Source organism: Panthera uncia, chromosome E1, assembly GCF_023721935.1.
Source record: "Panthera uncia isolate 11264 chromosome E1, Puncia_PCG_1.0, whole genome shotgun sequence".
NCBI lineage: Eukaryota > Metazoa > Chordata > Mammalia > Carnivora > Felidae > Panthera > Panthera uncia.
Genome location: NC_064814.1, coordinates 14,737,521 through 14,753,522, shown reverse-complemented (window position 1 = coordinate 14,753,522; position 16,002 = coordinate 14,737,521). Strand labels below are relative to the sequence as shown.

The 16,002-nt window shown below is 50.9% G+C and overlaps 1 protein-coding gene across 7 annotated transcripts in view; it reads right to left on the bottom strand.

The window, feature by feature from the left end:
* The window catches only part of MAPT (microtubule associated protein tau), a 95,366-nt gene extending 81,375 nt beyond the window's left edge, over positions 1–13,991 (bottom strand). For 6 of the 7 annotated variants that reach the window (XM_049637605.1, XM_049637607.1, XM_049637606.1 and 3 more), the window contains exon 1: positions 13,846–13,987. The gene's annotated coding sequence lies outside the window, so the exon portion shown is untranslated. Of the gene's footprint in view, positions 1–13,845 lie in introns of all 7 variants that reach the window. The other variant, XM_049637611.1, reaches the window with a different exon arrangement.
* Positions 13,992–16,002: the final 2,011 nt, after the last annotated feature.

The window sequence follows — 16,002 nt, the reverse complement described above, 5'->3', positions numbered from 1 at the left end:
TCTACCCCTCCCCTGCTCACTCCCTGTCTCTCAAAAATAATAAATAAACGTTAAAAAAAAAAGAGAACTAAATGAGATCATATCAACTATAAAGTACTATCTGCTTATTAGCAATTTGGGGAATGGGGAGTGCTGACATCACATCACGTAGGCCACCCAGACGTGAGCTCTTCCTCATGCCTATGTGTTAAAAAATGTTCCTACGCTACTTCCCTCTCCCAAATACCTAGATAAGAGTGTTAAAGTAACTCAGGTTTTTAAATGAGACTGACCATTCCCTAATTAGTCCAAACTAGAAAGATATTAGGGCATCCAGAAAGCCTCATCATCCTAAGTGTTCTTTGCAAACTTGGGCCCACGGGGGACAGGGTCTGTTCTACTGGAAGTTCTGGTATCTATTATGTGGCCATAGCCTTTGATGATGAGGTCCCTGCACCCAGAGGCACAGATGCGGCCAGCACACTCTGGCCTGTCCAAAGGGTGACCAGGAGAGCTGCCCTCTGCCCAGTGTTCTCATGCTCCTGACTTTGCTTCCAGGGCTGTGTGCAAACCTGCAGCTCCCACCGGGGTCCACGAGAGCTAAGCGGGCCTGTGCTCAGTGCTAAGACTGACAGTGTTCTTCCAGGTGGCCCCATTTTGGGGTGCTTTTAAGAATTTTCTTGAAGAGCAACTCGTATTACTCACCCTGAATAAAATTTGTAGACTGAAATGATTACTGCTCTGTCTTTCCCCCCAGAAAAATCCAACAAAACAGAAACTAGGGTGGGATCTCACATATGGTATAGGGTTGCCTTTATAGCCAGTGGATTTAAAAAAAACAAAAACAAAAAAACTTGGGGAGGGCGCCTGGGTGGCTCAGTTGGTTGAACATCTGACTCCTGATTTCGACTCAGGTCATGATCTCATGGTGCGTGAGTTTGAGCCCCTCCATTGGGCTCTGCGCTGACAGTGTGGAGCCTGCTTGGGATTCTCTCTCTCTTCCTCTCTCTCTGCCCCTCCCCCAACTCTCTGCCCCTCCCCCCCAAATAAAAAAAATAAACTTAAAACAAATTTGCAGAGTAGGTGGGAGGCAAGAACAGAACTGAGAAATAGCTTGCTGCAGATGCAAGAGTGGCTGTGGGAAATGTATTTCAATACCATTAAAAGTACCTGGTGAGGTTGCAAATCCTAAATATGTAATATGTGTGACCCAACCCCATCTGTGTGAGCCCCCCTTTTCTGTTCCCCATCACTCCCCCTTTTCCTGGTCCTAGAGCATGAACCACAGTGGTGTAGACATGGGGGAAATCAAGTGGATGGTTGTATGAAGGGGATCAGACGGTACACCAAGAGGCTGGGTATTGCAACCCATCTTCCCTCCCTCTCCCTCCCTCCCTCCCTCCCACCTTGACCCTTTTTCCTAACAACAGCCGTCTGCCTGGTCCAGGGAAAATGCCCACTTTCAATGAAATTTCTCCCTGTAGACACTGCCCGGGAACCTGAATGTCATCTCCCCTGAGTTTACACACCGGACCCCTCCTGGCCACCTGTGCCAGCCTTGGGTCACACATACCCCTCCACGGAAGTGTGGCAGGGGTGGAGATTTTTCATGCTTTATGTGAACTGGAAGAAAAACGAGCTGTTCTGTTTGATAACTGTCGACCTGCCCACGACACTAAATTTGGTTCTGCCGTCACCGGCAACATGAAACAACAGCCCAGTTTAGAGGCTAGCTTTCGGTTTAAGATACCTTCTCCAGGCTCAGGTTACATACGACCCATTCAGGGAGGCTGGAGGGCACAGTTTCTCTGGTCATTAGCACTAAAGACATGCCTGTTGGCCTGGAGCGGACCCAGAGGGGAGGCACTGAAGGCAGGAGGCACAGGAGCTGCAGAGAAGTGCGATCTGGCTGTGTCCCCGGCCGAGATCTCTCTGGGCCTCAGTCTGCTGCCCCGCAAAATGGGGATGATGATCCCTGCCTCAGAGGGCGGGGGTTGTGTAGTGAGGGTTAAATAAGGTGATGTTTTTAGTAAAATAAATGCAACTGGCTGGTACCGTTATTATCAGCATCTTCATACAATAAAACCAACTTGGACCAGTAGGGAGTGCATTAAGTTGGTCTGAAGTAGGGAAGTCGGGCTGGGGTTACACACCTGCCCTGAAATACTACCCACCATGCACACGCCTGAGAAACCGGGTTTCTCCGTTCCCTGGGCAAAGACAGCTAGACGGCAGCCCAGCTCCAGTCAGTTCAAATCCCAACAGCAAGCGCTTCCATGAATGAGACTTCACTGCGTTCTTGCCACCAAAGAGCCAACGGAATATTATACCCCCTTGTCAACTCCAACCTTCAATTCAATCACTCTTGCCTTAATCGGTTCCCGACCCGGGCTAACCACCCGGTAGCCGGAAGAGGCTGCTCCCAGGCCTCATTAGAAATAGAAGGTTCTGTAGCAAGTCCCTGTCTGATTAGGAGGAAACTGAAAACCCCCAGGGAAAATGGAAGGGCTCCTAGGATGTTCCATCTGGGGGTGTCAGGAAAGCTCCAGCCCCTCTCCAGAGAAGTCGGCACTGGCAGGGGCAGGATATCACCTGAGGTTATGCTACGGGCACTTCCACCCACTGTCCTGTCCTGCACCCTGGCTTTAGGCCTCCTCTGGGAAGAGGGGGACAGATACAACCCGCAGAGGCTGGATTGCAGCCGCCTGTCCATCCATCCTGGGCGCAGGCCCTGCTGACAGGTGCTCACCCCCGGGAATGAGCCTGCACCGTCTGGCCCGCAAGAGGGGGGCAAGGGGGCCACAGGTGTACTATTTCAGGCATCAGGCTCCACTCAACCCACGAGAGACTTCAGGTCTGGCGCCTGACTCTGGCTCCCGGGAGGGATCCCCACTCCCTGTGGTACCTGTCTTCTGAGAAGCTCAAATGAATTCTCATAGATGGTTTTATTTCAGTTCTGCAACTACCCAGTGAGAAGGGAGCCCACATTATCATCCACTTGGGGCTGGGGGACTGCACAATCCCCATTTTACAGATACAAAAATGGAGGTACAGGAAATCTTTAACTTCCTCACAAGTCTCTCAGTTGGTAAGTAGGAAAGGCTGCAATTAAATTCAGGGTTTGGCAAGCCCACGCAGCGGGTGACAACGGGTCCACAAAATGAGGTGATGGTTAACTTCTGGAATTCATTTTTGCCAGCAATAAATGATAAGGAGATCTTTTTTTTTTTTTTAAGTTCTTTTTCACTTGGCCCAGATTGTCAACTTATAACATGAATCCTGCCAGTTAAAAAAAAATTTTTTCCCGTGCATTTCCCATCAGGCATCAAGCATTGGTTCATAATTATTTATAGCACTTTAGTGACACTGAAAGGGATTTATTTCAATTTATTCAGTCTTTATTAACACTCTGCAGGGAACAGAGTGCAGCCATCACTCCCTGCAGTGTTAAAAAGGGAGGGACTTCAGAACGACAGGAGGCAGAACTGAACCCAGTAGAGATGCCCAGGAGGCACATCCCACAGGATTAACCCTGGGGAAAGATTAAATAGGGTTAAAGCAGGTTCAGGTGAGTCTGTCACTGATAGCTTCTTTATTCAAGCGGATTTAGGGATGTTCTGCGAAATCCTTCATTTCTAACCTGGGCTTGTGGTGACAGCACCAGCTGAAACTCAGCTGCTGCATGTGGGTTGGGGCCAGTGTGGAGTTTCCCTGTTCTTAAGGAAAAGACAAGACGAAAGTGGATGGCAGAAGGGCTGGTGACTTCCAAACTGCTATTCTTGGCAACGGGCAACTTTGAAAGGGACAGGTTCACATGAATCTACACCACAATTATTACTGAACCCCAATACAGCAAATTATATACAACTATCTTACTTGTATATACATCCTTTGCTTGGCTTATTAACATACTTCGACTTAAAAATTTTTTTTTTAATGTTTATTTATTTTTGAGAGAGAGAGAGAGAGGGAGCGAGCGCACATGAGTGAGAGAGGGGCGTGAGACACAGAATCTGAAGCAGGCTCCAGGCTCTGAGTTGTCAGCACAGAGCCCGATGCGGGGTAAGAACCCACGAACAGAGAGATCATAAGCTGAGCTGAAGTCAAACACTCAACTGACTGAGCCACCCAGGTGCCCCAATATACCTTGACTTAAATTCGGATGCGTTACTAATACTAAAGTTGAAAGCTGTTCAGGTGTTCGGCAAACCCAATATATAAAGTCTAGACATACAACAAATAAGGGAGTGAATAGTCACAGTTAAATATACAATTATAATATTTATATGTCTATATACTTTAAACCAAAGAGATTTTTTACATTGTCAACTTCCCTTGGGCATGAAAGCACTTGGTTTTAGATTATTAATTATCCAATAAGCCTCTTTTTTGAGGGGTAGGCTGTGAGAGGGAGTGTGAGTTAAGATAATGGTTTGGAAAAAAGCATCTCTGAAATGACCTTCAAATATATGGCTGAACAGGACAATTCGGCTGACACACAATTTAGAACACTGGTCCTAACTCAGGTCCTTTGCCATGGAGGAGGGAAAGAATTCCACGTTTCCATGAATTAGTCTTTCCCAGCACTTCCTTCTTGGCATTATGTGTCGGCTAGAGATGACATGACAGCAATTATGGACCCAGGGGTCTTCTAATCCCCTTGGTGTCCTGGGGAGGAGGGCATATAGATGAAAGCGCATCCTGGCCTTTCTGTGCTACAACTGCAGACTAATCCTAAAACAACATCATCCAGCCTTCCTCGAAATACAGAAAACCAGGCCACAGGTGGGTAGGAAAACCAGAAGCTGGGACCAGAGATAATTGTGTCCCTCTTCTATTGAATGCCTGATTGAGCAGGACAGCGGACAAGAGCAAAGGAAGGACCATGAATGGAACACTATTTTCACCAGCTTCAGATTTAATTCTAACGTGCTGATTTACAATGGTTTTTAATTGTTGGACCTTGATCTAAAATTCCTTCACTGTGGAGAATTAATATAGTAAGAGGGATTTACGTTTATTTTGAGTCTTATGGGGAGAGTTTTGCAACACTCCCTTAAACCAGGATTCTATGTGAATGGACTCAAAGTGCTGAGCTAGTCCTGGTGGGCAGGGAAAAGATGTGGGGAGAGGGTGGGGGACTGCCCACCATTCACTTAATACCAAAGTCTCCACAGTAGGTCCTGTCCTAGCTGTCACCATGCAAGAAGCAGGAAGAAAGGACTGTAAATATTCAAGGCTGGGTCCACAGGGCCTGATGTCCACAGCCAAGGCCTCCTCCTACCACAGCCAATCTTTCACACTTGTTACAATAACTCCATCATTTAAATAAGATGCAAGCTAATGAGATTCAAGTGCAAAATGAAAGGCAAACTCTTAAAACCATTAACTTGTTTTAGGAAAATCTAGTTGAAGGCTTTGGAAAAATTTCATAAAGATGAGTAATTCTGGGGGCACCTGGGTGGCTCAGTTGGTTAAGAGTCCAACTTCGGCTCAGGTCGTGATCTCACAGTTCATGAATTTGAGCCCCAAGTTTGAGCCTCGCATCCCGTGTGGGACTCTGTGCTGACAGCTCAGATCTGGAGTCTGCTTCCGATTCTGTGTCTCCCTCTCTCTCTGCCCCTCCACAGCTCACAGTGTCTCTCTCTCTCAAAAATAAACATTAAAAAAAAATTTTTTTTAAGAAATTAAAAAAAAGATGAGTAATTCTGGAGGCGCCTGTGTGGCTCAGTCTGTTAAGTGTCTGACTCTTGATTTCAGCTCAGGTCATGGTCCCACAGTTCATGAGTTCAAGCCCCGAATCTGGCTCCCTGCTGACACTGCAGAGCCTGCTTGGGATTCTCTCCCTCTGCCCTTCCCCCCTCCCCTCGCGTGCAGTCTCTCTCTCTCTCTCTCTCTCTCTCTCAAAATAAATAAATAAAGATTAAAAAAAAAAGATGAGTAATTTTTTACTGTCAAACAAAATGTTACAGACTGTGAACAAAATAGTAAAACGCTAGACTGCATTCAGATTCCTCTGTAGTGTAAGCCCTTTTTCCAAGGAACTAAAATCTGAAGTCCTAACCAACGTATTATGAGTGTGGCTTAGGTAAAAAAAGACAAGAAATTCCAACCAGCTGATCCAAACACCAAGAGCATCATTTTGTAATGGTTTTTCTGATGTAATGGCTTTGAAAAACTAACGTATTATGACCCTCAGTTTTCATTTCATAGGTAAGAAGGCTTGTTAAACCAGATTTAGTAATTCAGATATGAACATGCTTATCAGATGCTTGGGAGTTCCCTGGATTCAGAACATGTCCATTTTGTTTTGTTTAACATTTCCTGCTTGACCATGAAGCCTGCTTACCAGTTTACCAAGTTCAACGCATTTGTAAATCGTCTCCTCCACTGCCTTCCGTTACCTTCCCAAGCCCATCCTCGCTCACTTTTTATTCAGTGAGTTACAAGTAAGAGCTCTGAATCCATGCGTTAGCTAAGCCAGGTCACCGTTTCCGGGATGGTGGGAGGGCGTGGTCCGGCTCAGGCTGGCATGTTGATTACACAGTCTATTCCTGGCGTGGAGTGGATTTCAGGAAGGAAGAGGACAGAAGCACGGACAACAGATGACTAGTCATTCTGCTTGCCTGTGGCAAGAGTTCTGTCTGCACATTTAAACACGGGTGTGTGTGAAGTCGGGGAACCCACTTCCAGCCTGGCTCCAGGGGTAGCTGGGCAGTTGCCTACTTGTAGCTCGAGCCTTACTCAATGTAACAATTTATCTGTTACAAGTGATTCCATCAGTAGGGTGGGTAGATGCCTTTGAACATTCATCCAGTCACCAGGGTTGATCCAGAGGCTGCTGCCCTTGAGACCATTCACTGAGCAATTTACTAGGTGCCAAGCCCTGGGCTAAGCACTGCATCACCCCCCACCCCTTTTAAACCTCACAGCAACCAGTGAGATAGGTACTGGCATACCCCAGTTTGGGGACAACACCAAATTCTTGGGGGACAACACAGCTCGGGTCCTACAGTGAGTGGGGGAGCCAGGATTTGCACCCAAGAGGTCTGATCAGAGTCCACACCCTTAAACAACTGACCAAAAGTAATACCTCTCTCTGCCGCCGGCCAGTGCCCTGCACTGAGGGCCTGTTGAGGAAGAAACGGTGTGTGCCTGCAAGGTATTCACAAACCTTCCTTCAACAGCTGAGGCACAAAATACATTTTGGGGGGATTCTTTCAATAGCATCCCTGATTGGAGCAAGTACAGAACCCACTAAAATGTCAACAAAGCAAAAACAAATTCAGATAATCCACCTGGAAGTCATTCATATTTGTATTTTGTGGAAGCCGATTCTAGCCCACATGGCTGCACACCTGCAGAATGCTTCCGAATCAGAGAACTCAAAAAGCTCAAAACCCATCCGAGCTGGCCTCACACTGCTTCCCCACACTCAGGCAGAGGCCATCTGTGCAGAAAAGAAACCTGGAGGTGGCAGGAACATGGCGCCTGGAGAAGGAAACGCATTCTTGGACAGTAACCCTTTTGGCGAGGTAATTGGGGTGAGACTGATGGGTATGGTATATGTCTGACTGCCCACACAGGGTACAGGGGAGGCTGTGGGATTACAGTGGCCTCCAAATTTCTCCCAGGGTGGAGCGGCAGTGAGTCCTGGGGATGAAGGATTCTAGGCAGTCCCTCTAAGTCACAGCATAAAGGAATACTTCCTGCAGAGCTTGGGCCCCAGGAAGCAAGAAGCAGGTAGCACCTTTGCCAAGGGAGCCCCGAGATTCTTGCATGAGGCCCTTTCCATGCCCATCCAACTCAACTCACAGCCACAGGCTCAGAGCTGGTCCCACTGGTTGGTGCCAAAGCTTCAATCTCTCACAGGGGCAGAACCTAAGATGAGAATCTGCCGTCCCTAAAACTTCAGTGATTTGACCCTGACCATAGCGGAATCTATGTCACGAGCCCCCAGTCTTGATTTCTAGCCTCATCTGAGTCAATCAGACCCAGCTGCTCTTTTGTATGATAGAGCGGTCTTGAAAACCTGGGTTTGGGGCTTCCTGGGTTTAAGGTCCCTGGGATATTTTCTCTTTGTTTTATAAACAGAGGCACAGAGGCTGAGTGAAATCCCTTGCTCCACGTGTCAAGGCTAGATCAGAAATTGTGAGCTTTAGATTGTGTTCCAATTACAGACTCTCTCAAAAGCTCATTTTGTGGGGCGCCTGGGTGGCGCAGTCGGTTAAGCGTCCGACTTCAGCCAGGTCACGATCTCGCGGTCCGTGAGTTCGAGCCCCGCGTCAGGCTCTGGGCTGATGGCTCGGAGCCTGGAGCCTGTTTCCGATTCTGTGTCTCCCTCTCTCTCTGCCCCTCCCCCGTTCATGCTCTGTCTCTCTCTGTCCCAAAAATAAATAAAAAAACGTTGAAAAATAAAAATTAAAAAAAAAAAATAAAAAAATAAAAAAAAAAAAAAAAAAAAAAAAAAAAAGTTGAAAAAAAAAAAAAAGCTCATTTTGTGAATCAGTGGCTCTGGAACTTGAATACTCTCACTGGGTCAATGTTACAGAGCACGCTTGGGTTTCCAGGCTAGCCCACAAAGGCCTACTAAAGCCATGTGTAGCTGAGAAGGGGAGGTGGCTAGTGTCAGACATCCCAGCTCTACCATTCACTGGCTGTGTGACCTTTAGTGAGTTACTAAACCTCTCTGTACGTCAGTTTCTCCATATGTAACAGAGACAGTAACAGCACCTACTACCAAAGGGGGCTGCCCGTGAGGACTAAATGAGATCATCTCTGGGGAGCACTTAGAACAGTGCCTCCTTAAAGGCACTTGAGGAACATAAGCTGCCACGTTAAGAGGACCAGAGTAACAATGTTTCAAGTACTAGTGACATTTGGGGTCGGATACTTTGTGATGTGGCAGACTGTCCTGTGGCTTGCAGGACCTTTGGCAACATTCCTGGCCTCTACCCACTAGATGCCACAACTCTTCCCGAGCTGTGAAAATAAAAAATGTCTCTAGAAATGTCAGTGGCCCCAGGAGCTGAGACCCACTGTTTTACAGGAAAACAGCGGAGAGTCCCGGCTGGAAGATCAGGTTTCTCTCTCTGCTGCAGCCCGGTTGGTGAGGCAGGAGTCTTCTCCTCTCACCACTTGCTCAGGTGCCCCTCCATGCGAGTGTTCCTGCAAGGCACTGGCAGAAGCACCTAGGGTGGTGAGTTGGGGGTGACTAGTCAGGTGGATATTTCTGGGGGTGTAGAGGTGTCGGAGGGCAGTTTTTGAAGCGGGATCATGAAAAGGGCTGGGTGGGAGGACGGGGAGTGGCAGAGGCCAATGGGGTTTCCCACCTCCGTCCTTCTGACCTCGGGTACCGGGAGCGCCTACAGTCCCAGAGATGGCAGGGCGGGATTGTGTGGTCTCTCTCCCTTCCTCCCTCTTCAGCACTCTTCTGGCCAACCAGGGTGACATGAGCCGGGAAGTGCTGTACCGAGAAGGGGGGTGGCTCAGAAGCAGGGGAGGGAGGGTGTGGAGGTGCACCAAAGGGCAGAAGCAGGTTGAGGGGTGCCATTTGGACACTGAGCAAGGGACAAACTGGACTGGATTTGTTCCCAAACCTTCCTGATGCCATGACCTTGAGTAGGCACCCCCCTCCCATTCTACTTTCTCTTTGCCACCTTTTTGACCTGCATTTTCCCATTTTACCCATTGATTTGTTAAATGGGTATGGACCAAATACCTATTGGATGTCCAGCACTGTATTAAGCCCCTGGGCATGTTTTTATTTGTTTTTGAGTGATTCTTTTTTCAAGATGGGAGTAAGGACAAAACTATCTAGTTGGAAAACTATTACACGTTTCACTAGAAAACTAACATCCTTTCACACACACAAGCTGTGAAGCCACTCAGACCATATACATAAATGCTGAAGGAAGGGGGAATAAAACACAATTTCTTAAAGTGGTCAACAAATGGGCTTCATGAACTGATGTTAAAAGGGCAGAAAGGAAATCCAACCTAAACAAAGGTCACCACAATCCTGTCATACCTCCAGGCTGGCACTGCCCTCAAAGGGCATGGGGGTCAAAGGTCATGTTCAGTAGAAGGGGCTCTTCTCCAAATGGAATAGATCTGACCCTTTCTCAGTCTAACTGATTCTAAGTTTTCTTCTTGCAATTTATGGGAATAATCCATTTCTTTTGTTCCTGTCAAGGATGCTGAGCCTAATACCAGAAACCAGTTAAAAGCCACGCCCTTCCATCACGGGCAGGTGCGGACGAGGTCTGTGTAGGGCAGGCACACAGTCATGGACTGTCACTCGTCCAAAAAACAGCAAAGCCAACAAAACTCTCCTGCAAACTATCCAAAGGCAACCCCAAGAGTCAAGCCAGGTTACTGCAGTAAACACAACCCGTTACAGAAGCAACTACTGGTCAAGGAATTGATTAGCTCCAGGAGTGACTCCAGACCAGGCACTGGGATGGGGGTGGGGTGGGGTGGGGTGGCAATTTGTTTATTGTTTAGAGAGACAGTTTGGGGATGGAAGAATGGATAAGCAATTCTTCCCTAGCAAACCTAAGTAGCATCATAAAATGCAAAATAATACCTTAACTAATTATGGACATGTCATTTGAAGGGATGGGGATTAAAAAAAAAAAAAAAGCCACCCTACTGAGCCTGAGCACAGGCAAGGTGGCTTGGAGAGCCAGGCGGCTGTCGCAGGTTCCATCATCCATCCCAACTCAGTCCAGCTGGAGCCGGGGGCCTGAAGGTTCCTGGGTGCCAGAGGCTAAGTGAGGTCTCCAGGGACGTAAAGGAGCTCCCGCCGGATGGGGATTGGGGACAGGAGTTGATGGCCCTCGGATCGGTGCATGGACATTTCCTGTCGCAGCGTGGGCACACATGCTGCATCCCTTGAGATCCTGGGGTGGGGAAGCCGTTTAATTCAAGCACGCTCAGAGTCGCGCTCAGAGCTGGGATGGTGTTTTCCGATCTGCGCATGAACACCCAGCCCCTGGCCCCGGTATTTCCTCCATTAGCAGCCCCCCAGGCCTTGCCTACCGACAGCCCCACCAAAGCGCCAACACATTTCAAAATGGAGCAAAATCACGGACGTCTGGACTGCGCTTTGTTCCTAAGCATTGAGCTAAATGTGCTCGCTCCCGGCAAAGCTCCCTTTCCCCCAACCGACAGGAGGCGACCTCTCCGCCCGGGGTCCGCCCTGGGCAACCTTGGCCATGGACTACCAGTTCTCAGGGCGGCTACGAGACCCTCGCTCTGCAAACAACCAGAATTCCGAGCCCAGCTCTAAGGTAGCGGGGGTGGAGGAGGTGGAGGGGGGCGAGCCGAGAAGAGCCTGGAAGCGATCCCTGAGCCTCTACTGCAACCCGCCCGGGGCGGACCCAACTCTGCAGGGAGGCCGGGCACTACCCGGGCTCCGATCTCCGACGCCACAGCGGGAAGGTTCGGCCTGGCCCCAGGTGGACTCTCGACCCTGAGCCGGGCCATTTCCCGGACATTCAGATCAATCTGTGCAGCTCGTGTGGATGATTCTGTTTCAGAGATGCTCATCCCTCTCGGAACTGCGCCCCCGCATCAGTTTTCAGCGATAGAATTAACCAGAAAACCGGGCGGACGAGGCTCTACGCAGGAGGGCGAGGCTCGGACTCCTTTGCCGGAGGTCCGTGCTCCCCTTTCCCGCTCCCCGCTCCCCCGCTTCGTTTCAAGGGTCGCGGTGAACTCGGGCTTTTAAGTTAAAATCTTGCACGTTTCCAAAATAATATTCGGCCACAATAATAAAAAATACATGAGGGACGCTGATTTGGGTGGCTGCGGCCGCCGGAGGCCAATGAGGAAGAGCCACCGGCTCAGTCAGGGATGCGTGTGTGTGTGTCGGGGGAGGGGGGGTGTCTCCCTCCTGCCGCCTCCGGAAGATGGAGGGGCCGCGGCCTCGCCAGTCCCTAGGGTTCTCAATCTCTGCTGGGAAGGGGCGGGGCCACGCCCCAGGGTCCTTTCTCGGGACGCGTGTGGTTTCCATAGCAACCTCCCCTCCGTGCCCCCTTCCCCCAGTCATCTCTGGAAAAAATGGGTGTGGCCCGAAGCACCCGACGAACCCTTTTGCCCACTCCTCACATTCTCCCGCGTGGGAAGCAACAGGGCATGAAGCGGAGAGGGTCTCCGACTGCGCGCTGTCCCCGCCACCTCCTGAGTGTCGCCGGTGCCCCTTGGTGGGCAGCCTGGTGGAGTGTGGTCCCCCCCAGGCCTCTTGGGGTGTAGGGACCCCGCAGAGCGTCCCCCCGCGGCCACCCGCAGAGATCTCGGAGACCTCCAATCCCAGCCCCTCGGCTCGGTGGACGGTTCCTGGCGCGCGGCCCGGCTCCAGGAGGGGGCCGCGCGGGGTCACGCCCGTTCCAGGCATGCCCTCGGGGCTGTGACTCGAGTTCCTTGACCCCAGCAAGCCCGAGATCTAACAAAGGGCTCGAAAATGAGGGGCGGAAAATAGGGGGAGGGGCGGGAACCTTGGTTAAACACCCTCATCGATAAGAGCCAAAAAACTAGGGCTGGCAACGCAGATCACGTAAGCCCTACAAACAAAGCAGCTAGTCCCCGAGAAAGATTCCGGGTGAACGCCCCCAGAGCTCAAGCCCACAGCAAAACACCAAGATTCCAGCTCTGATTACCCCTCTCCCCCTTTAATTACAGTCCTCGCCCTGTCCTCCAAAACCCAGCCACCCGGCTTGGCACGGAACCGTAAAGACGTGACACGCCGCAAAAAGATGGCACCTCGCGTTTGGAGGGGAAAAAAAAGCAGGGGTGGGAGTGGGAGGAGGCACAGCCTACTCCCCCCCCCCCTTGCCCACCCGGGTCCACACCCACTGCCGCAGTGAGGGGCGAGCCCTGCGCGCCAGCCCCGCGCCTCCGACAGGGAGCGCACACGCTGGACGCCAGGCGCAGAGCGCAGAGAAAGGGGCCCGCCCCGAAATGCACCTGCAGCCCCCGCGCGCGTCTGTGCGGGGCTGCGGCTGCTAGAGCGAGCGAGCCGGGATCCGCCGATGCCGAGTCTTTCCACATTGCAAGGCCAGGTGACTCCAGCCTTTCGCCTTTCCGAGCCTCCACATCGGGATCCGCGCACTACCTTCTCTCGGGCACGGCGCTGCTCGCGTCTCGGTGCCAGGCGCGCGCAGGGGGAAGGGCGACTAAAGTGACAGCGCCTGGACCCCTCCCCATCTCCCCGATTCCACTCCCAGCCCCCAAATGTCCCCTGCGGGTTTTTGAAGGAGGAAAACGGGGAGGGGGTGGGCCACCGCCTTAAATCAGGGGCAGCGAAAGCCCCAATGGAATTGCTGCCGGGGAGGTGTAGGGAGGGGCAGGCAGGGAGTCATCTTTTCTAGAACCGGATCCATACCTTCCTGAAGGGTTTATAGCAAACCGAAGCAGAGAAATTGGATTACAGGTTCGGTTTCGGGGGTCGTCATTGGACACTCCCAACACACACACATAGACACACGCCCATTGCGGCAAAAGGTGACGATCCAGAGTGCACAGCAGCCCCCTCCCCCAGGTCACCACCATCCGCGCCCCACCCTTCGCGCACAACCTCTGCCGGGTGTCGCATGGACACCCCCTCAGCACACATACACACACACACACACACACACACACACACACATACACACGCATACGTGCATCCCTTGCATGGGTCCTCTTTCCAAGACGCCCCGGTCCCAGCTCCAGGGCGCACAGGGCGCCAAGGAGGGGCCCCCGCTGTTGCCTCGGACCTATGCTTACCTCATGAAACCCATCTCTGCGCAGGGGGCGAGGAGCTGGCAGCATGGGGGTGCAAGGGGGCGGACGGGGAGGCAGATTTAGGAGCTACGCGCTTACCTGATAGTCGACAGAGGGCGAGGACAGTAGAGGAAAGAGAGGAGAAAGTGGCTGTGGTGGCGGCGGCAGAAGGTGGGCGGCGGCGGCGGCGGCGCTGCTGCTGCTGGTGCCGGAGCTGGTGGGTGGCGGAGGTTGCGAGCGCGCGCACCAGGGAGAGGGCGCGCTCCCGAGGCCGACGGGCGGCGCAGGCGCGAGCAGCGGGAGCGCGAGCCTCCCCAAGGGAGGGGTGGGCATCGAGCGCTCCGTGGGCGTTCTCTCCTCCGGCCACCAGTGGGCGCGCGCGAGCGCCCCACCACTCGGCCCTCCCCCGCCGCCTGGCTCACTGCTCTTGACGCCTCCCTTCCCTTGTCTCTCTTCCCCCCCGCACCTCGGGCCGCGGCGCTGGCAGCCAAGCGCACGCGCGTTTTGTGGCGCACGCGCACCCTGGGTCTCCTCCCGCGGCTGGAGTCTTTGTCTTGTCTGAGGGGTCTCCGCCCTTGGGAGAGTCACTCGGTTGCCCCCTGGGTTCGCCAAGGGGCTGTTGCTCTGTCCCCAGATCCGCTGCCCCTTATCCTTCCTGTCCCGGGGGGTGATGTCCTATTTCAGAAATGTCCTGGGCGTGTTTCCACGTAGCTCCGCAGTCCGTCCAGCCTGGACCTCAAGGCCTCCCCCTGGGCTCGCCCTGCTTTTCTCTGGCCGGGCATCCCGACCCCCCGAGTTTCCCTGAAATGGTCTCCCTCTTGGAGATTTGTTTCCCTGAGTCCGCTTCCTTTCTACCTGCCTTCTTTCCGCCTTTTTTGTTAACTGACCAACGTGAATTCCTAGTAAATCCATTTTAAACAGGCTAATTCAGCCTGGAGCCTGCTTCGGATTCTGTGTCTCTCTCTCTCTCTGCCCCTCCCCCGCTCATCCTCTGTCTCTGTGCCTCTCAAAAATAAATTATAAAGCATTAGAAAATTTTTAAACAGGCTAATGTAGTTGTAATACAGTAGTGTAGGGTTGTTTTTTTTTTTTTTTAATAAGGAGTACTCAAGTCTATTATTTACATAACCTGGATCCTAGAATAAAATTTTAAATTAGACGAAGTTTCCAATGGCGCTTACCACGTTACAAAGCATTTTCACATACACAGTTATTTTTATCTTGTTGGTTGGAACACCATTATACTGTAAGTAGAGCTTAGGGTCTGAATTTCCCAAATGCCTGCTGGAGACTCTCACCTGGATAGCACACCTCAAATTGAAACTGACCAGTGGCTTTTATTCATCCAGTCCCCCAGTCCCCCGACTTTGTTTGGCCTTATTTGGTCTATCAAAACATTTAATTTAACGCCCCCCCTTCCCCGGCAGAGGAGGGCTTTGTATGTTTGGGGCTTGGGTGGCAACCATCTTGTATAGGGGTATGGGCACTTGTCTTGAAGCTTTAATTCACATAGCACTCATATTTTCTTCTTAAAAGCCCAATAGTGTATATTACACATTAATACAAAAAGTAGGCTGTTAAAAATGCTTTATTCACACAAGATTAATATGTTGTTATTAGGAGCAGTGGTAGATGATGGGGGGGGGGGCTAATTTCTTAAACCACTGGTTCTGAGTCTCCAGAACTGACCTTTTTGTTGTTGCAACTGCTACCATTCTAGTTAAACGCTGCTACTTTGTTTCTGGAAATGTAGTCACCTTTCTGGTCTCCCTGTTCTGTTTCTCCCTGTATAGCCCACCCTGCACCCCCTAATCAGATCAGTCTTTAGAAGCAATCATTTCAATCATGGTGCTCTCTTGCTCAAAAATATCTAAAGTTTTCTAACTGCCCCCTAAATGAAATTAAACTCCTTAGCCTTCAATTCCCATTATTCAAGGAGCCCATGTCTCTCCAGTTTCCTTTACTCTGTGGCAGATGGATCTTGTTTGGCATTTTCCCACCTCTACTCTGGGGTTTTCCTTTGCCTAACAAAGTCCTTGCTCTTTCTCCCCTCCTCTTTCTCCCCACCCCGCCCCCAATGTCCTACGTAACCTTCAAACCTTAGCTCAAATTTTACCAAAGCCTCCCTTAGTCACCCTAACCGAAAGGGATATTTCCAACCCCTAGAAGGAGCTTGGAAGAGTTATTCATCTTTCCCAAAGTGAAGAGGGGAGTGGAATTAATAGCTCTCTTGTAGCACTGAAGTTGTGTTATTGT